This window comes from Schistocerca americana, chromosome 2 (assembly GCF_021461395.2).
Source record: "Schistocerca americana isolate TAMUIC-IGC-003095 chromosome 2, iqSchAmer2.1, whole genome shotgun sequence".
Lineage (NCBI taxonomy): Eukaryota > Metazoa > Arthropoda > Insecta > Orthoptera > Acrididae > Schistocerca > Schistocerca americana.
Genome location: NC_060120.1, coordinates 21,897,775 through 21,920,813, shown reverse-complemented (window position 1 = coordinate 21,920,813; position 23,039 = coordinate 21,897,775). Strand labels below are relative to the sequence as shown.

General features: G+C 43.9%; 1 protein-coding gene across 1 annotated transcript in view; it reads right to left on the bottom strand.

Annotated features, from left to right (window-relative positions):
- The window catches only part of LOC124589405 (brain-specific angiogenesis inhibitor 1-associated protein 2), a 618,821-nt gene that overhangs the window by 371,023 nt on the left and 224,759 nt on the right, over positions 1-23,039 (bottom strand). The window lies entirely within an intron of this gene.

Sequence of the window (23,039 nt, the reverse complement as noted above, 5' to 3'; positions counted from 1 at the left end):
CAGGAAGATCTGCAGCGGATAGGCACTTGGTGCAGGGAGTGGCAACTGTCCCTTAACATAGACAAATGTAATGTATTGCGAATACATAGAAAGAAGGATCCTTTATTGTATGATTATATGATAGCGGAACAAACACTGTTAGCAGTTACTTCTGTAAAATATCTGGGAGTATGCGTGCGGAACGATTTGAAGTGGAATGATCATATAAAATTAATTGTTGGTAAGGCGGGTACCAGGTTGAGATTCATTGGGAGAGTGCTTAGAAAATGTAGTCCATCAACAAAGGAGGTGGCTTACAAAACACTCGTTCGACCTATACTTGAGTATTGCTCATCAGTGTGGGATCCGTACCAGATCGGGTTGACAGAGGAGATAGAGAAGATCCAAAGAAGAGCGGCGCGTTTCGTCACAGGGTTATTTGGTAACCGTGATAGCGTTACGGAGATGTTTAGCAAACTCAAGTGGCAGTCTCTGCAAGAGAGGCGCTCTGCATCGCGGTGTAGCTTGCTGTCCAGGTTTCGAGAGGGTGCTTTCTGGATGAGGTATCGAATATATTGCTTCCCCCCTACTTATAGCTCCCGAGGAGATCACGAATGTAAAATTAGAGAGATTAGAGCGCGCACGGAGGCTATCAGACAGTCGTTCTTCCCGCGAACCATACGCGACTGGAACAGGAAAGGGAGGTAATGACAGTGGCACGTAAAGTGCCCTCCGCCACACACCGTTGGGTGGCTTGCGGAGTATAAATGTAGATGTAGATGTAGAAGGCGAAGCTCCAGACGAGGGAACACATTTTATCTGGAGGACGTCGACCAGTTCATCTAGCAGCGTACCCGCGAGTGGCAACACCAGCCCAGTTATCAGGCGCTCCGAGACCAGAATTATATTCACGTATTCATCGTTTGTGTATGCCGTACATCGGCCACATTGTTTTAGAATAACACAAGAAGAAAATACGATATGTGTAGGGATGAACATAGAGGCTGTCACGTGCGTTATTGCGCTAGCAACTAGTCCCTGTCTGGTGACTAGCACATACAGTATAAACACCTAATTAGTGGCAGCTGGCTGCTCCACCTAACCCGCGTCACCTGTCTTATAGCTTTTGTTCTGCATGATCCGTTCAGTTTCTGCTAATTTCGAAATGTTCGGTTTCGATTTACACTGTTTCCCTAGCGGTAGGGACGCGTTGTTTCCACATTTTCATCGATAATAATAATAATAATAAATGAATAATAACAGTAATGCATAGAGATAATAAAAAATGCGCTTGTCAGACTCAGTGCTGGAAGGTACAATTAGTGGTTCCATGATGATAATACATGCATATAGTAACCGAGTTTGGAGATTATTTGCAAAGAAAGTTGCTAGCCCTAATGGTGGCGTAAGGTCCTAACGAAATGTAATGGACCTGAACTTGGAATGGACCTGAACATGGCAAAAGTAATAGTCGGTATTAATCGATGGGACCGCAGAGGGAGGATACAAAGAAGAAAGGTTTGGAATGTAGTTGATACACTGCTGCGAAACAATTCGCGTCCACGACTTGCAAACGGCTTCTTTAAAAGCTGACGACTGGAAGGATTCTACTTCCATTTCTACGTTTGTAGTGCGTAAGTGCAAATATTTTGTAGAAGATCCATTCTAATCGCTGTATGACGATTAAGACGACAGAGACCGTACCATGCAGACAACATTAACAAACAAAAACAAATACGCCTAGAACCTGAATCTAACCGTCGGTCTCCTAGGTGCTAAACCAAAACGCTAGCCACTGGACCTACCGCACAGCATTAATCCTGTATGCTGACGCAGATAGTCACCGTAAATGTAATTACAGTGTTGCCGGATTGCCAAAGTTTAATGTCCCATTTACTGTCGTAAATATACGCAGGGCGAAATTTTCTGAGAGACTTTTTTCTATTGCTGGTATGTGAGGAATCTCGCTGATAAGTCCGAGTCCGCGAATGTTTCTTTACTCTGTATAGTGGCAGTGAGAGACAGATGCTGAGTATGAAGGCTTCACTACAAAGAGAGAATGGGAAGAAGTTGTAGAATGTGCTGCGTTGAAAGACTGCGAATACGTTCGCACACCAAAATTTTTAGTGAGGGAGGTGGAATGAGGATGGAAGCAGCTGATTACCTTTTATCCTGACACGGTGTTTTTACAGAGCAGCGTATTCACCGTTTACGTACAGCGACTGGAGCATTTTTCAGCTGATCACAGTATGTACAAGAACTAAGAGGAAACAATAAGAGTGGAAGACAAAGAACGAAGAGTTCTGGATCAAAAGGGTGTAACAAGGGATGCAGTCTTTCACTCTTATTGTTCAGTCTATGCAATGAAGAAGCAATGACGGAAATGAAATAAAGTTCCAAGCGTCAAGTCAAACTTCAAGGTGAGCGTATTTCAATGATAATCTTCGCCGACGACATTGCTGCTGTCAATACAAGTTAATAAGAATTATAGGATCTGTTGGATGAAAAAGTACAATCTAATGAGTACGGTATATGATGTGAATGTAAACCGGAGGAAAACAAAAGTAACTTTGAGTAAGATATCGCAGAAACGATGACAGCGAGATGCTTAACATTAAAATTGGTGGTCATAATGTAGATGTCAAGGAATTCTGCCACCTGACAAGCAAAATAAGTCATGATGGACGGAGCAAAGAGGACACAAAAAGCAGACTAACACATGCAAAGAGGGAATTCCTGCAAGAGAAGATTACTGGCATCGAAGATAAGCGTTAATGTGAAGAAGAAACTTACAGGAATTTATGTTTCGAGCACTGCATTGTATGGTACTGAATCATGAACAGCGGGAAAACCAGACAGAGCAGAATCGAAGGATTGGAGATGTGGTGCTACAGAAGAATATTTAAAATTAGATCGACTGATAAGATAAGAAATGAGGAGGTTCTCCGCAGAACATATGGAAAACACTGACAAGAAGAAAGGACAGGTTAGGGAAAAACTTCCATCGTACTAGAGGTCACTCTAAAAGTTACGTAGGGAAAAAGTTACTGTAGGGAAAAAAGGAGACTGGAATACACCCAGAAAATAATTGGCTCTGAGCACTATGGGACTTAACATCTGAGGTCATCAGTCCCCTAGAACTTAGAACTACGTAAATCTACCTAGCCTAAGGATATCACACACATCCATGCCCGAGGCAGGATTCGAACCTGCGGCCGTAGCGGTCACGCGGTTCCAGACTGAAGCGCCTAGTTTCTTGGTGGGCCACCTCAAACTAGTCAGAAGACTGATCAAGCCCAAAAAAAAATGGCTGACATGTCACTGACACAAATATTAAATACTAGTGATGCAGGTTCAGTGAGAAAATGGATATATATATCTCACCGAAATTTCGTGTATAATAAGCAGGTAACTTCAAAACTACGCTGCCACCACAGTGTATCTGGTTATGCCACCTCAGACACGACCAACAGGCAGCTTTGCGAGTGTGCAAGGAATTTCATGACCATAACCCACCGCAAAACTAGCCTTCCCGTATGAGCAGAAACCTCTGCCACAACGTCTGCTGAAGTTCCGAAAAACAATTTGGCAAAATATCAGAAAACCAAACTTCGGTATTAGTAAAATGTGGAGGATGATATGTTAGATATCGCAGATCCAATTGCAAGAACTTCCAGGAACGAATTTCCCTACAAACGCGTGGAAAAGCTAAACAGGCCAGGCGCGATGCAGCTCCATGACAGGTGGGTGGGGTTTATCAACTTCTCCGGCGTGTGATTTTGGGTAACCTGAGCAAACTGTAGACCGCATAATGTGAAAGTGCCCAGAAAGAGTGTATCGAGGACCTATCGGAGTTCTAATCGAATCGATGCATAGCCTGGTTGATGGCAGTGGACTTACAAATCTGATACAAAATTGCAAAGCTTCCAGTAATATATTGTATGTTGTATTTTTAAGATTTTATATTTATATATTTCAGGTTTTATGTACTGCTACTGTGTACTGCCAAAAATAAATAACTGCGTCTCCAGACATGGCCTGTCGTCATAAAGGCGAAGGGTGGACATTCCCCGTATTAATGTCTACTAATAGGTGTCCACATACTTTTATTCAGACAGTGTAGTTGTCTACCGTCTGCAGTACATTTATTACAGATAACAGTAATTTCTCTAGACCACACTGCTTATATGGAGTGAAAAAGTTGACCCTAAAATAAAGATGTTGTGTTTGGCTTTTTTGCCGTTTATTAATGTTATTATTATCTTACTACTGTTAATGCGTTGTTATTTTCTGTGTAAACAGTGCTATGTTAATTATCCTTCAACTTTTATTAGGTTACTGTAGTTGTTCGTTGTGAAGGCTTTGTAAATTCGTGTATAGGGGCAGGTGGTGTACCTGTTTTTACTTACTTTTCGTGGTTTTAACGTTAACTGTGAAACTGTTCTCACAAACACACACTGTCTCACTGTTTACGAAATGTTCGGTCATCTCATTTTACGTTTTCCGAGAGGAAATTTCGTACTCTGTTTTGACAGCTTCATGCTTTGAAGTTTGTGTGTGTGTGTGTGTGTGCGTGTGTGTGTGTGTGTGCGCGCGTGTACGCGTGCGTGATAGAGGGAGAGAGATAGAGGGGGCGGGAGAGAGAGAGAGAGAGAGAGAGAGAGAGAGAGAGAGAGAGAGAGAGAGACAGAACTTCAGTTTTGTTTTGTATTATATGAGTTTGGATCTTCTGACAGTTCTTTGAGAGCAGACAACAGAGTTCCATTACAGAGAGTCGTGTATTCATTTATTTGATTCTCTGCTGTTATGACTTTCTGTATGTGGCAATTTTCGTCGGTTATTAAATTCTATGGAGGACTGTTGCTGAATTTAAGAATTTGTAAGTCAGTGTTAATGTCTGTGGACTTGGCGTTCATGTCCATAAGCTGCTATGCAAATGCTGAATGGCAGCTGTTGCTATTTAGTGCCCTTCTGTGTTCTGAGTATCTAATATTAAAGTTTCTAACAGGCTGTTTGATATAAACCGCCTTACAGTTTTAACATGCGCCTGGTAACTGCCGGATATATTGTCTTTGTCTGTATTGATTAAAAATGGCCGACCGGTGTGGCCGAGCGGTTCTAGGCGCTTCAGTCTGGAACCGCGCGACCGCTACGGTCGCAGGTTCGAATCCTGTCTCGGGCATGGATGTGTGTGATGTCCTTAGGTTAGTTAGATTTAAGTAGTTCTACGTTTTAGGGGACTGATGACCTCAGATGTTAAGTCCCGTAGCGCTCAGAGCCATTTCAACAATTTTTAATTAAAAATGTCCTCAGTTCCTTCTGTGTTTACTTATCTATCCAGTAGGCTATTTCCCGTCCTTGTTTTGTGAGCATGTTACCAACTCTGTGTTTGTGTTCTGTGCATTTATGTTATAGTTTCCATATCCGCTTATTGGCAACGTTCTATTTATTTTTGTTCTTCAGGTGTCCATTTCGTCTTTGTTTTAATTTTATTGCTCGGTTTTCCCATCATGTTAGTTTCATATACATTATCAACAGCTATTTGTTTCCAGAATGAGATTTTCACTCTGCAGCGGAGTGTGCGCTGATATGAAACTTCCTGGCAGATTAAAACTGTGTGCCCGACCGAGACTCGAACTCGGGACCTTTGCCTTTCGCGGGCAAGTGCTCTACCAACTGAGCTACCGAAGCACGACTCACGCCCGGTACTCACAGCTTTACTTCTGCCAGTACCTCGTCTCCTACCTTCCAAACTTTACAGAAGCTCTCCTGCGAACCTTGCAGAACTAGTTCTGCAGGTTCGCAGGAGAGCTTCTGTAAAGTTTGGAAGGTAGGAGACGAGGTACTGGCAGAAGTAAAGCTGTGAGTACCGGGCGTGAGTCGTGCTTCGGTAGCTCAGTTGGTAGAGCACTTGCCCGCGAAAGGCAAAGGTCCCGAGTTCGAGTCTCGGTCGGGCACACAGTTTTAATCTGCCAGGAAGTTTCAGCTATTTGTTTGTATGCAGCCCGTTTTTATAGTTCTTCTCATTGAGTGAAGCTTTATTCATTATGCGTAGCATGTACTGGAAACTGGCTTCACAGAGGATACTTGCACTTCTATTGTACTCTGTGACTAGGCATTGTTTGCGATGTCCCACCAAACAGCTTCAAGGGATTATTTCTTTATCACTTTCCCTATTATTATTATTATTATACTAACATATTTTCAAAACAAATTGCGATAGCGCATGCCTTATAATACTCTACAGTGTAGATTTTGTTGGAGACCATATTTTTCTAAGTCAACGATTAAATTTTCTATAAAACACGTCTTTCTGTTTGTTGAATGCTGACTGTGACTACCCAGACTTCTGTACTCTGGAAACAATCCTCCTGAGTCTACTAGCATCAACATGTCGCATATTTATGTCACCTAATACACAATATAGTCTTGTAAGTCTGTTTTTATTGTAGAGGTCCCAATTCAGATGAATGGTTTGATGCAGCTCTCCACGCTTCTCAATCCCATGAAAGCCTCTTCGTATCCGAATAACTTCTTTAACCCACATCCATCTGAACCTATTCTTAGTCTCCATTTACAGTTTTTATCTTCTACACTCTCTTTCAGTATTAAAAGTGATAATTCCTTGATGTCTCAGAATGTATCTTGTCAACCAATTCCTTCTTCGAATCAAGTTATACCCCAGATTTATTTTCTCCCCATTTCTACTGAATACTTCCTCATCAGTTACGTGATCTACTTATCTAATCTGTAGTATTCTTCTGAAGCACCACATTCCAAAAGCTTGTCCGAATTGCTTATCGTCCTTGTTTCACTTCCGTATAAACCTATACTCCATACAAAATCCTTCAACAAACACTTTCTAACATTTAAATTTTTTATTCAGTGTTGACAAATTTCTCTTCTTCAAAAAGGCTTTTCTTGCCATTGCCAGTGTAAACCTTATCTCTTTTCTACTTAATTCAGCATAAGTTCTTTCGCTCCTAAAATAGCGAAACTGATCCGCTACTTTTACTGCCTCATTTCCTAATCTGATTCTCTCACTGTTATCTAATTTAATTCGACTACATTTTGTTTCCTTTGTTTTGCTGTTGTTCAAGACACTGTCACTTCCGTCCAACTGCTCTTTCAAGCCCTTTGCTGCCTCTGACAGAATAACAATGTCATCGACGTACGTCAAAGCTTTTCTTTTTTCTCCCTGAACTTCTCTCAATTTCCCTTTGATTTCATCTACTGCTTGCTCATTGTAGAGACTGAATAACATTTGGGATAGGCTACAATCCTGTCTCACTTCCTTATAAACCAATACTTCCCTTCCACATCCTTCGACTATTGTAACTGCCTCCTGGTTTCCGCACAAGTAGTAAATTACCTTTCGCCTCTTTATTTGCCCCTGCTATCTTCAGAATTTCGAAGAATGTATTACGGTTTTTTCCAAATCTATAAATGCTATAAGTGTGCGTTTGCCTCTCGCTAACCTATCCTCTAAAACAGTGGTTCCCAACCCTGGGGGTAATTAACCCCTGAGGAGTGAAATGAAATTTTCTGAAGGGTAAAAACTAAAGATTCGATTCTGTTTCAGTCATGAAACTAAATTATTTTCAAAATATTATTACTACTATCATGATTTTATAAGACTCTAATACAGTTACATAAGTTATCAATAATTACATTTTCTCAAAAAATGGCTCTAAGCACTATGGGACATAACATCTGAGGTCATCAGTCCCCTAGACTTAGAACTACTTAAACTTAACTAACGTAAGGACATCACATACATCCATGCCCAAGGCAGGATTCGAACCTGCGACTGTAGCAGCAGCGCGGTTCCAGACTGAAGCGCCTAGAAGTGCTCGGCCACAGCGGCCGACACGTTTTGTCAATTAGTAACGTTAACGCGTTGGAAGTTTCTCACCAAGTCCACGAACTACACTCGTAAGTTGTGGTTTGTCCTGTACATCCTGTACAGAAAAGTGAGACAAATACGCAACAAATGCTAAATACCTCAAGAAAATGAAGTTTCCAAGTTGTAGATAGTACCTGCAGAGGTCCAGAAATGAATTAATTGACAGCACGGCACAGCTGTAATTACTTAAGGCCTACATGGTGCTGTACGCAATATTATTATTATCGTTATTATTATTACTATTAGTAAGCATCAACAGCCTGAAGTCTTTTAATTTCTGCCAGTTCAGACGTAAGGAGTGCAGCAGTCAAGTGATTCACGAACGTTAAGTACGGTGCACACATTTCAGCTTGGTTGTTTTTAAATGGGTTTGCAGTGTGCAGGCCAAGAATGTGCCCCAATGCAGAGGAGTAATGCAGAAGTAGTATGTTATGTAGCAAGTGTCTACTCTCACTGTTATAGCTTTCTCATCTGAGAAGCAGTTTTGACTACCACTTGCAATGCACCACTAATTCCTTCGTCACTCATTCTAGCATACACACACACAAACTACATATCATTCATCTTTCATCATTTTAAAAATAAAAGTATTCCAAGAAAAGTCTTTCATTCTACAGTTACGTGCTAAAGTTGGTGATAATATTGGGCGGGGGAGGGGCCACAGTCGGTGGGGTGGATGGGAGTGGGGGAGGAAGGGCAGGCACACTGACTAACGTCTAATTGCACTCAGGGGTAATGATCTAAGGAAGGGTGGGAACCACTACTTTAATGTAAGTCGTAGGAACAGCATTACCTCACATGTTCTTAAATTTTCCGGAACTGGTCTTCCCCGAGGTCGGATTCTACCAGTTTCTCCACTTTTCTGTAGATAAATCGTGTCAGTGTTTTGCAACCATGACTTATTAAACTGACAGTTCGGTAATATTCACATCTGTCCACAACTGCTTTCTTTGGAACTGGAATTATTACGTCGTTTTTTATGTCTCAGGGTATTTCCCTTCTCTCTGTATCGGATGGAGTAATTTTATCACAGAGTACTCTCTCAAGGGTGTCAGTAGATCTAAAGGAATGTTGTCTACTCCTTGGTCCTTGTTCCAGCTTAGCTCTTTCAGTGCTCTGTCAAATTCTTCTCGCAGTATCGTATCTCCTATCTCATCTAAGTCCTCTTCCCTGTCTATGAAATTGCCTTCACTTCCCTTATAAAGACCGTCTGTATACACGTTTCACCTTCCAGCTTTCCCTTATTTGTTTAGAACCTGTTTCTCATCTGAGTTCTTGTTATTCATTAAGTTTAATTTTCTTATAGGCAGTTAGCTACTTGTTATTTTCTGTCAATGCCATTTTTAGATGCCTATCTTCGCTTTCATCTGCTTCAATGGCAGTATTTTTTATATTTTCTCCTTTCAACAATTAAATTCAATATGTCGCTTGATATACAAGGATTTCTACTAGGCCTTGTCTTTTTACCCATGTGATACTCTGCTGTCTTCATTATTTCATCTCTCAGTAGCCTAAGAAACATAAAAAACTAAATTGAAAAAGGAAATAAATTAAAGAAAATGACAAAAAACAGCTAGTAACACTCCACTGAACGACAACACCCTTCCTGAGTTCCACTGCAAGGCGTGGTTCTCACTGAGGCAATACGATATCGGGAACTACATGTTTAAGTAAAGGTCGCACCATACGACAGTTTTCCGTGTGATACTCGTGTACCCACAGGAGTGATGCGGCAAGCAGCAACACACAGCAGACGGCAAGAGCCTTGCGAGTGTTGCGCAATTGCCACCCTCGTCGCCTAAAACTTCCAAATACGCCATGCATTTAAAAAGAGTCTGGATATGTTAGCTACATTTGGTATCCAGTATTGTATGACCTAAAATGCGCCAATCGTAAAGTGGCCGGCGACTACATTTTCTACTGCAAACTTTGCAAAATATGCGCTGTGCTTTATTTCATTTCGAAGTAAGTAATCACAATAGCTATTGTCAACAGCGGAAAGAAATCCACTTCATAATCAAGCTGACTAATATGCAAAAAAGATCAATTCTTAACTCGGAAAAGGCGCAACGTATCGCATTTTTTCTTAACAATTATTTCTCAGTACTATCTCCTCTGCAACGCATTCTCTTATCGGTGATAGTGTTGGTTGTTCTGAAGAGAAAACTCCAAACGAACATATGCCCTTTTCTTAACCGTATCCGACAGACAGCTGTTTAAACGTCACAGGCGTCAGTCGCATATCCTGCTTCCCCACCACACACATGCGAATACAACGAAAGTGAAATTAAGCTGTCCCGTGCTGTCTTTACCGAGCATTTCAATGCGCACTTCGCTTCCGTAGGGTGGGACGACAATTCCTGCAAGTCGGCACGTTGTTTACCTAATGTCTCAGTACTACAGTGTTGTTACGTGTACAGTCAAAATAGTACGGGTCAGTGTAGTAAAAATGCCACAGCTCTTCACACATGCGGAGTATGCTCACATGATCGTTGCCTATGGGTTTTGCAATGGGACTTTGTACTCTCCCCTTCCTAATTACGGTCATTGTCCACAATAATCAAAGTCTTTTATGAAAAATTTTAGAGGAGCGAAGGTTACAATAAAATTTCTAGTTTACTTTGTTTTTCGTGTAGAGTTGGCTCCAGTTCTTCTTGTCTAGGGGTCTGATTCTTCAAGCTGAAATTCTCGTATTTTAGATCATCGTCGTTGAATTGATCTAAATATAATTGAAGGTTTTTGTTGTAGAATTTTTCTTGTTACGTTAATATATTTTGTCACATTTTGGTATATCATACAGTCTTTTGAACTTTCACATTAACAAAACCGAAATTATACTGTTCACACAAAATACAAAAACACGTCCTATCACATCAGAGGCATGCTTGGTACTACTTGAGTCTACGGTAATAATTATATTCCAAAGAGTTTACTATTTTTCTTGATAAAAGAATTTCTGTTAGTTTCGATTATTATTCCATAAAAAAATCCGAGAAATAAAAATAGTAAACAGTAGATTAGATTATTAGTAATAGATACTTTAAGTATGGCAAATAATTCGTAATTTGAAATATTTCTAAATAAATAATTTTAACTGTACATCAGAGATAGTACTTATCGATTGTAACATCTAAAGTAAAGTAATTCCTTTTCATAAATTTTAGCTTGAAATATAACATAATATATATATAAAATTTTATGAAATTTTTCAGAAAAGCAGCTGAAATAATATTTACCTGTTCAAAATTGGAAAAACAATTCTGATATCGACGACTACTGTTGAGGAAAAATTATGCTAGAGGAGGATGTCCCGTACCAACTTCCAGAACCACTGGAGCATACGAATGAGCTCAGATCAGTAACACAGTAGCTGTCTACAAGAGCGGCAAAATGCACTGCAGTTGACGGTGGACTTTTTGAACGCCTTTTATGAGGAAATGTACACAATCAAACGGAACATTACATCACATTGTTTCATTTGCTATCACCAGCATTTACCCTGTTCCCCACTGTTTTCATCAGTTTGCTCGGAAACCGTTAGGACCAGATATTTATATGAAGTTATTTGTTCAGAATTACAAAGACTATTACACCTCAAAGTATGTACCTTTCCTCCTGATTCACCCCGTATAAGAACTTAGTTCAGAATAAATTCCGTGATTGCGAATATCTTGGCATCAGTTCCGTTAAGTATATTTGATATTACTACCTATTGGTCATATGAAAATTTGTATTGGATTGGGACTCGAACCCGGATTTCTCGCTTATCGCAAGCGTTCATCTTAATTTCGGACTGCTGTCAATTGTCATTAATGTCTGTTCATCCAGGCATGCACGTAAATGTGTAAGAATACTGTGTACACCCATGCTATGGTGAAATCTGATATACTCTTGGCTGTTAATCCTCTCACGATGAAAGATCAGTCTGATTTGGCATTGAATTTATCCAGTCAGGACCTCGCGCGCTAACTCAATCATATGTACGCGCTAAAATGGGATAGTGGCAGACATATCTTGGTCCATAAGCTGCGACTCTTTGAAACGCCCATTCTCACTTAAAATGAGCATTTTTCGCAAGTGATAAATTTAAGCTAGGTGAGCAACAGATACGTTGGTTCGGTTTGAGGAAACCAAACGAAAAACGCGTTTGGCGGCACAGTCTCCAGCAAGTTGCTTGAATACGAGCGCCAAACGACCCCATTGGCTAACTTCAGTGACAAATAACAAGGGGACGTCACAACGTGTCAAATCTTTTTCTTAACAGTTATTCCCCCCCCCCCCCCCCCCCCACAAAAAAGTTCAAATGTGTGTGAAATCTTATGGGACTTAACTGCTAAGGTCATCAGTCCCTAAACTTACACACGACTTAAGCTAAATTATTCTAAGGACAAACACGCACACACCCATGCCCGAGGGAGGACTCGAACCTCCGCCGGGATCAGCCGCACAGTCCATGACTGCAGCGCCTTAGACCGCTATTTTTTTTTTTAATCTCATTTTGTTCGTTGCATCTGCTCGGGGCGGAGGTCGTAAGACATCCGTTTAAGTTCGTTGTTGATCGATTAATTCAGTTTTTTTATTACAGAGGGAGCTAACCCTCTGACCGAACACGCTGAGCTACCGTGCCGGCAATCGCTGGGCTAATCCCAGTTATTTCTCAGGACAGCCTCGCTTGAAACACCCTTACAAGCTTTTCAGACTGTTTCTGACCACCCTGCATGTTAGAGCCAGGACGAGCTAATGAAAGCAGGACAAAAACGCAGTCGGAGTACCTCTTACAGGTGGCGCACAGAAAATATGGGAAGATAATTCGGGCGCGGTAGGGGTGTGGCGTCGGCCTCGTGGCACAGCTCATAAAAGTGGAGGTGCCTCCCGCCCAGAAAGATGTATTCGAGGGGGCGCCAGCGCGATTAAGGCAATTAATCCTGCGAAGCCACGGGGAGCGTCGTAACTCTCCAGCCCTGGAGTTATGCTCCAGCCGGAGGGACGGAGAGCACACTCCCTGGAGCGACGGCGGGGCGCCGCTGAGAGGTGCTATTAACTGCCGGGCCGGCCTCTGGTGCGCTCCTGGAGAAGCGCTCTATCGAAACTTAATTCTGCACAAAAAGAAAACCTCTACCTCGCGGAATGTAGTAAACCTTCTCGGGAGAAATAGCGCCTCGCGAAGGTAGATGAATGAGACAGTCCGGGCCAAATTACAGAGTAATTTATGCAGCAGTAGTTTCCTTCTTGCCTATTTAATTAAATGAGGGTGCAAGAGGTCTATGTAGTGTCACTTTTTCTGCGATTATCATATTTTTTCTGAGGCAAGAATAAGATCATCTTTGTCCCAAAAAATTAGATACTCCTGACGCATCAGTTTCACGAAGGGTCTCGATCGTTTGATACAGATGTTTCGCGGATGATGCTGTGGTATACAGATAAGTTGCAGCATTAGAAAATCGCAGCGAAATGCAGGAAGATCTGCAGCGGATAGGCACTTGGTGCAGGGAATGGCAACTGACCCTTAACATAAATGGTTCAAATGACTCTGAGCACTAATGGACATAACATCTGAGGTCATCAGTCCCCTAGAACTTAGAACTACTTAAACCTAACTAACCTAAGGACACCACACACATCCATGCCCGAGGCAGGATTCGAACCTGCGACCGTAGCAGTCGCGCGGCTCCGGACTGAAATGCCTAGAACCGTTCGGCCACCGCGGCCGGCTAACCCCAAACATAGACAAATGCAATGTATTGCGAATACATAGAAAGAAGGATCCTTTATTGTATGATTATATGAAGGCGGAACAAACACTGGTAGCAGTTACTTCTGTAAAATATCTGGGAGTATGCGTACTGAAAGATCTGAAGTGGAATGATCATATAAAATTAATTTTTGGTAAGGCGGGTGCCAGGTTGAGATTCATTGGGAGAGTCCTTAGAAAATGTAATCCATCAACAAAGGAGGTGGCTTACAAAACACTCGTTCGATCTATACTTGAGTATTGCTCATCAGTGTGGGATCTGTACCAGGTCGGTTTGACAGAGGAGATAGAGAAGATCCAAAGAAGAGCCGCGCGTTTCGTCACAGGGTTATTTGGTAACTGTGATAGCGTTACGGAGATGTTTAACAAACTCAAGTGGCAGACTGCAAGAGAGGGGCTCTGCATCGCGGTGTAGCTTGCTCGGCAGGTTTCGAGAGGGTGCGTTTCTGGATGAGGTATCGAATATATTGCTTCCCCCTACTTATACCTCCCGAGGAGATGACGAATGTAAAATTAGAGAGATTAGATCGTGCACGGAGGCTTTGAGACAGTCGATCTTCCCGCGAACCATACGCGACTGGAACAGGAAAGGGAGGTAATGACAGTGCCATGCAAAGTGCCCTTCGCCACACACCGTTGGGTGGCTTGCGGAGTGTCGATCACAAGAGGACGCACAAATCGTTTGTAGAATATGTACGAGGACTGTAGCGCGCTCTTCGTATCTTCTGAGAAGAGTCAATCTATGGCAGTATTGAGCATCAAATCAGGAATTGCTAAAAGAAGTATAATGCTTAAGTAGACGGACGGAAAAAAGGGGGGAAGCACCCAGAAAACATGGAACATAGTCGGGTGTCAAAGCAAACCATAGGCGGGATTGTAAATGATTATATTTGCAACCATTTTGAAGTACACGGCCTGAGAAAAGGGGGAAAGCACCCAGAAAACATGGAACATAGTCGGATGTCAAAGCGAACCTTAGACGGGATTGTAAATGATTATACACTCCTGGAAATGGAAAAAAGAACACATTGACACCGGTGTGTCAGACCCACCATACTTGCTCCGGACACTGCGAGAGGGCTGTGCAAGCAATGATCACACGCACGGCACAGCGGACACACCAGGAACCGCGGTGTTGGCTGTCGAATGGCGCTAGCTGCGCAGCATTTGTGCACCGCCGCCGTCAGTGTCAGCCAGTTTGCCGTGGCATACGGAGCTCCATCGCAGTCTTTAACACTGGTAGCATGCCGCGACAGCGTGGACGTGAACCGTATGTGCAGTTGACGGACTTTGAGCGAGGGCGTATAGTGGGCATGCGGGAGGCCGGGTGGACGTACCGCCGAATTGCTCAACACGTGGGGCATGAGGTCTCCACAGTACATCGATGTTGTCGCCAGTGGTCGGCGGAAGGTGCACGTGCCCGTCGACCTGGGACCGGACCGCAGCGACGCACGGATGCACGCCAAGACCGTAGGATCCTACGCAGTGCCGTAGGGGACCGCATCGCCACTTCCCAGTAAATTAGGGACACTGTTGCTCCTGGGGTATCGGCGAGGACCATTCGCAACCGTCTCCATGAAGCTGGGCTACGGTCCCGCACACCGTTAGGCCGTCTTCCGCTCACGCCCCAACATCGTGCAGCCCGCCTCCAGTGGTGTCGCGACAGGCGTGAATGGAGGGACGAATGGAGACGTGTCGTCTTCAGCGATGAGAGTCGCTTCTGCCTTGGTGCCAATGATGGTCGTATGCGTGTTTGGCGCCGTGCAGGTGAGCGCCACAATCAACACTGCATACGACCGAGGCACACAGGGCCAACACCCGGCATCATGGTGTGGGGAGCGATCTCCTACACTGGCCGTACACCACTGGTGATCGTCAAGGGGACACTGAATAGTGCACGGTACATCCAAACCGTCATCGAACCCATCGTTCTACCATTCCTAGACCGGCAAGGGAACTTGCTGTTCCAACAGGACAATGCACGTTCGCATGTATCCCGTGCCACCCAACGTGCTCTAGAAGGTGTAAGTCAACCAGCAAGATCTCCGGATCTGTCCCCCATTGAGCATGTTTGGGACTGGATGAAGCGTCGTCTCACGCGGTCTGCACGTCCAGCACGAACGCTGGTCCAACTGAGGCGCCAGGTGGAAATGGCATGGCAAGCCGTTCCACAGGACTACATCCAGCATCTCTACGATCGTCTCCATGGGAGAATAGCAGCCTGCATTGCTGCGAAAGGTGGATATACACTGTACTAGTGCCGACATTGTGCATGCTCTGTTGCCTGTGTCTATGTGCCTGTGGTTCTGTCAGTGTGATCATGTGATGTATCTGACCCCAGGAATGTGTCAATGAAGTTTCCCCTTCCTGGGACAATGAATTCACGGTGTTCTTATTTCAATTTCCAGGAGTGTATTTGCAACCATTTTTGATAGGCAAAACGAACAGCAGAGTACTTTAATGTTTTTCGTGTTTAGTGTTGCTACAAGGCCTAGAAAGGTGTTAGGGAGGGTGAACAGCGTCAGATATTGAGTAAAAAGAACTGTCGTCTGACTGGGGCCTCCCGTCGAGTAGACCGTTCACCGCGTGCAAGTCTTTCGCTTTGACGCCACTTCGGCGACCTGCGCGTCGATGGGGATGAAATGATGATAATTAGGACAACACAACATTCAGTCCCTGAGCGGAGAAAATCTCCGACCCCGCCGGGAATGAACCCGTGCCCTTATGGTTGACAGTCTATCGTGCTGACCATTTTTTTCTTTCTTTTTGAATTTACAGAAATATTAGAAAAACATTAAATACAACAAAATATAAGATATTCTGTGTTTATTTTATTTATTTATTTATTTTTCTTTATTTGTCGATGCATGTGAGCGTGGATAAGGGTGTTGCATCATGTGACGGGTAGGCATGGCACACCCCAACTTTGAGGGGGTCAGGGAAGACGCTGCGGAGATAACCAGCAAAAATTTGTCGGTAAGATAGTTTTCGGGTTAGGGTGCTATGCGCGGTCACAACTTGGTACCAGAAGTCGAGGACTGTAAGCGGACCACTCTGAAAGAGGTATTCTAAAGCCTGTCCTCAAAACCAGATGAGTGTTTGGTGCTTAGCAAGAGGGTACTGAAATGTCTGAGGCAACAAAAGAAATCTGGGGTTACCGACGTTGGCGGGGCACGGAGGTAAAAGCCTAAAAGCCCACGATTCGTTGGATGAGGAGCCATACGTTTCGTTTCAGGGGCACGTAATATGGTGCTCGTCGGTGTCTTCGAGCTGACAGTCAGGGCAGAGTGGGGAGGTGGTCAGTTCTATGCGATGAAGTCGACTATTACTCGGGAATTTGCCATAGACTAAAACATACCAGAGTGCAGACAGTAAAGAGGGTGCATGCACACACCACTAAACCGTTCGCCAGTTAATGTCAGGGCGCTGTAGCACCATGGGGTCGCAAGGGTTGGACAGCATAAACAAACGATAACAGTCTTTTGTACAGGGAAGACGGATGACTGGAAGATCGGCCAGAACGTAGCTGAATTCTATGAAACAATTGGCGACGTGGTACAATAATGGAGAAATAGGTGCCACATTGATCGGTGGATCGAGAGAAGCTGGTCAGAGGATATCTAAGAGACTGCGTGTTAAGGACGGGACCGGTCCCCGCCAGTGCCGCAACATAGTGTGGACAAAGAGTGCAGAAGCTCGTGCCCGCACGTTGACGAGACCGAGGCCACCTTTTGCAGGAGGCGGTGTTAGAGTGTTGTAGCGGACTTTGAAAAGTATCCCTGCTGACACGAAATATCGAAAGGCTGATTGGATGCGGCTGCCAAGGAGTAACGGCATTGCGAGAATCTGGGTGACGTGTACCAGTTTTGGGGCGACATACATGTTGACATAGGAAACACGTTGAAGTTTGTTTAAGATACGGTCCACTCGACCGCGGACATGGTGCCGAATCGACTGCAAAAGCCGCCAGTAAGCGAGGTTCACTGCGCGGTGTGGAGTGCTCGTAAATTCTATACACAAGTAACGAAGGATAGTACTGACTGGGAGTGGGGTCGGCACCATAACCGGGAGGCCGCGCCCAATGTGCATCATAGTCGATTTGCGGACATTGAGAACGCTACCCGAAAGACGCCCATACTAGTGGATCCATTGGATAAAACCGGTGACACTGAATGTTTGAGTCAAGCCTAATGGTTAAGGCGAATGTCCACGAACCACTCAGCTACCGGGGGTGGACAGATATTGAGTGATCACAAATTATTGAGCAACGGGGATTCGAGGAAACGGAGTTATTCCAGTGAGATGGCGTTTCCAGTACATGAGATAGTTTGAAAGTGGCCTCATCGTGGGTCTCCTTCTGAACCCCTTACGGCAAGGTAGTCTTACTCCCGGCGCTATGATGCGGGGAACGATAGGCGATAGGGTATGATCTCAGATCATACCTGGTAGTGATTCAGAGACATCTGTCGGCACATCGGTACGTCACAGACACCTTGCGTCTTCCTATATTTCCTTTTACTTGACAATATCGCGGCGGCCTTTTCAAACAGCGTGTGATTCTGAGGTACTCCAGTGGCCAGCAACATCTCCAGATCAGTCCTCGTCAGAACATGTGTGGACCAGCTCCGATATCAACTCTGACCCAGTAGCTGTATCGAGGACATTAACGGCTGGCTACAAGTGACGGCTCGCCTCATGAGGGGATGCAAGGGATTAATGACACACTTCCCGACCGAGTCAGTCCAGCATCCAGGCCAGAGACGGGGTAGCGTGATACTGATAAGTGGGTTCACACTGACAAGTTCTTTGTAGAATTGACTCGATTTTGTAATCACTGCGGTAATATCACACAACCTCTCGACCAGTGAAATTCCATTTCGTTTCCTACTATCATTGTGTGTGCTTTACTTTTTTTGTCAAGCAGTGTATTTAATGGCAACTGTTGATTTCCGGCAGACGGAAACTTGAACCCAGATTTTCTGTTTATCGTGGGCATTCGCCTTAACCATCAGGCTTTACTCAAACATCTAATGTCACCGCTTTTTCCTCCCGTGATTTCCGTAGATTACTACCGGCTGCTAATCAGCGAGGTTCTTCCCACTTAATTCATTTCAGTCAGAAGACTGAAGGCTCGAAAAAGAAATGTAATTATTATTCCTCCGAAGTGAACAGGCAGATATATAAAATACAAACTGGATTAAACACGCAGATAGTGAAATAAAACTAAATAAGCAGATATTAAAGGATCAAAATGTCTGACTAACATACTTATGAACAACTTGATTAGCAGCGCGTAACAATTCCTTCTGCTCTGACGCTTTGACGACACTTCCTGCCATAGACTCTACGAAACATAGTTAGCATTGTGGAGCTGCCTTGTTCTGCGACTACTTAACTTCCACCAACAACTCAGAGCTGGGTCCAAGACGCTTGAATTTAGCGCCATTGTGTCCCAAATGTCCTTCTAACCACTGAGGACAGGTGATATGAGTATTCGCTGTGCCCCCCTCAAACTATTCGCACACAAAGAAGGAGCGAAGAGGTTGTGCAATTCCTTTTTGGAGATACAGGTTGTCATAGTGGTGTTGTACTCAGACAAACGGATTCACCTGAACAGTTTCCCGTCTTGCTCGTCCACGAGAATCGATGGTACACATATGACAGACCCAGCTTCATCCCAGATAAACGTGTCGCACTGGAGAATACTGCAGTTATCTGCCTCATTTGTTCCTCTCATTCGTGGGATTCATCGTACTAACGAGCCATAACTGAAGTCGGAATCATGTTCACCCTGTTCTCAGTGGTACACGAGCGTATAACGTAGCAAAAGTATAGCTGGTACCGTGTACTCGCTACACTCTTCCTGTTCCGTTGATGATCATGGTTTGTGGGGCGCTCAACTGCGCGCTCATCAGCGACCTTCGAAGTCCCAATTTTTTTCACAGTCCAGTAGAGCTACTGTCACGAGTGATGATAATGGTTATGAAATGATGAGGAAAACACAAACACCCAGTCCCTGGCCAGAAAAAGTCTCCAACCAGGCCGGGAATCGATTCCGGGACCCCATGAGCCAGAGGCAGCAACTCTAGCCACTAGACCACGAGCTGCGGACCTCCTGTTCCGTTGAACTGCACCTATTCCCTGTATCTCATTTCAAAGTCCAAACCACTCTTTAGTTTATAGCGTCACCCTCATGCTTTAGGTCTTCTATACGAAATTTTAATTTCTCCAGGCCTAGAATCTCAGTGTTGTCATAACCCATAGGATGACCGGTGCGAAGACAATGTTCGCCAATAGCAAATTTGCACGGTTGCTGTAAGCGTGTGTGATGCTTATGTTCAGAAGCCGAGACACAGTATCCGCCAATTGGATAATAGACCCTCGTAAGTTGAAATTTCTTCAGGGTTTCTCTGTTTCCAACGGTGATGGATTTTAGCTCCGTTCAGCAACAATGGCACTTACTGCAGCGATGACTGAGATCTCATCCACGCTCTTGTGTTCCGCCAAAGGATTCCTAGAAAGGCAGTCGGCGTCCTTGTGTTTGCGTCTGCTTTTGTACACCACCGTGATGAAGTATTCCTGCAGCTACAGCGCCGACGTCAACAGTCAACCCAACGGTTGTTGCAGGCTAGTCAGCCAGCAAAGATAATGGTATTCTACCTCATCGATGGACAGTTTGCCAAATAAATAGGCGTGGAACTTGTTGTCGCCCAAACAACTACAAGGCACTTCTTTTCGGTCAGAGGGTAGTTCACCTCCGTCTTGGACAATACTCTGGAAGCTTAAGTTCACACCTTTTCAGCACCTTGCTGAATTTGTACTATAACTGCACCTGTACCATTATCGCAAGCGTGTAAAGCTCTGTCTCGGTATTCTCCTTATATAATACTGTTGTGACTTGGCAAGACAGCCAAGCCACTATGATTGCTAGCCGAAAGGCACGCGTTAAGCTCACGCAGGCTGGCGTGAGGTCTGGAACATTTAAGGAAGTTAGACTTTAGCAAAAAAGGTCGTAGCTGTTGGAATACTTAACTTTAATCCATAATTGGTGAACATCGGTCTGACGGCACATGCATCACAAGATAAATAGCAAATGATAATGGCGCCTTGCTAGGTCGTAGCAAATGACGTAGCTGAAGGCTATGCTAACTATCGTCTCGGCAAATGAGAGCGTAATTTGTCAGTGAACCATCGCTAGCAAAGTCGGCTGTACAACTGGAGCGAGTGCTAGGACGTCTCTCTAGACCTGCCGTGTGGCGGCGCTCGGTCTGCAATCACTGATAGTGGCGACACGCGGGTCCGACGTATACTAGCGGACCGCGGCTGATTTAAAGGCTACCACCTAGCAACTGTGGTGTCTGGCGGTGACACCACAAATACTAGGACTGGAGAAGGTTTTAGTGCCTTTTTAAGAACAAGAAAAGATCTTTCTCACACGTCGATTCAGGAGAATTTGGCATCTCCGTGCGGTAGTTCTCGCAAGGTGCGTGATTTGGTAACAGGTGGTAAGAGCACATTCCGAGAAAACTTCTAACGTCACGAATGTTCCGAGGAATTGGAAAATTTGTGACTGATCTTATTTTCTTTGTATCGGGATGGACCCTATCACCATTCATTAGGTGCCGCAAGATTTTTATTTATGTGGTAGCAAACAGTGCTTCCTCAGACTCAGGTAGAGGTCTGTTAGCTGACCACACTTCAACACAGTTGTCAATGGACTTAGATGTTCTTCAACGACCTAAAACAAAACAAAAAGATCAGCTTACAAAATCCAATATTAAGACGACGTTGATCGTCTTCCTTGACAGCAAGGCCTTGATCCACCAAGAATTTCTCGCTGAGGGAGGTGGGGAAGATGATGATCGTTGCTTGATCTCCAGATCGTACTGGTAGCGCCAATCTCCTGTAATGACGCAGCTATCAAACAAAGCGCGGCCACTGTGCTTCGAGTGATTGGACAAGAAGCGTTTCTACACAGTTTCCAACAACCTTACAACCAATGTCAGAAGCGTATTACAGTTAATGGCGATTACTTGAAAGGACAGTAAAGGTAATTTGTTTCTAACTCTTCTTTCCTTTATTTTCTGAGACCATTCGTGGAATTTTTCAGATGCACCTTGCACTTTGCCCCTTTCAAGCAGCAATGGACAAACATCTTCTTTTCGAGTTTGTCCAATTGTCGGTACACGACGCAGAAACGCTATGTGCCGTCTTTTCCTTCTCAAGGATCACCGAAGAGGACCAAGGACTCTCTGAAGGTTCACTGGTGTAATCTTGCCGCATCTTCTCCACTGCCTCGAGGATTATTTGTAGTTCAGCGGGCGACAATCTGTATGAGCGCTGGCTAATTGATGGGTGATCCCCAGTCGTAGATATCGTGCTTCAGCATGGGCCGCTTGTGTTTCCTACAAGATCTTAAGGCATTCGGAACTTGTATCACCCACCAACGTTGTTCCCCAGTGAAGCCAGATCCTACTGGCACTTTGATACTAGCTTCTTCCCCTGCGTTTTCTGTAGTGGTTGCGTAAAACGTATCTTCCTCGATGATGCTAAGCTGTCTGGTTCAGCGGTCCCGACGAATGTACCCTCAGGAATGAGTTGTCACTGACCAACTACAAATCCTTATGATCGTAGCTGAAAACTTTTCTTTTCTGAATCTGAACAGGTTTCGTCAATCGATGAAAACTTTACAATTTAGCTGAGCGTCTCGCTTGATGACAGGAACACGTGTCAGGTGATGGCACACTAGCAACATCGTAATCGGAAAACAACTATTTGTCTCATAACCTGTCTGAAATATCAGTCTCTTCGGCCTGAGTTAATGAAATGAGTCGTCACAAGCGTTCCCAAAAATAAACTGTCTGCGTGCATTGTTGATCACTTTTCTAAACACTACCCACATGTTTCGTGGAGAAGACGTTTTGCCATGACTCAGTCTTTCTGTATAGAGAGTAAGCTGCCATGAAACGTCTTTAATTTTAAAAAATATCTGTAGTACAGAGAGTATGTCGCTGGCATTGCTCTTACAAGCCATATCTCATTCCAGCATCCTACGTTCATTCTGCCGGTATCATTTTCTTACCTCTACGATCTTCGCAGAAGCGTACCTAAGGATATTGCTCGAAAACAAGATTTCAGGTAGCCGCTTTATTATTTTTTGCAGAATACGTATAGCGTCAATGAGAAACCAGATTTTGTTTCATTTAATTTCGTGTTAATCGCTTTCTTGTGAATGTTGGACACAAATTTCATTTTCTATATTTATCTGCATGTTAAATTTATGCATCACTAAATTGCGGTATGTCGAGTTAAAAATTGTGAGATTCGAAGCGAGGGAGTTTTATAACATGTACAGTATCTTACTAAAGATTTTATCTAAGTACTTAAACAAGGAGAGACCTC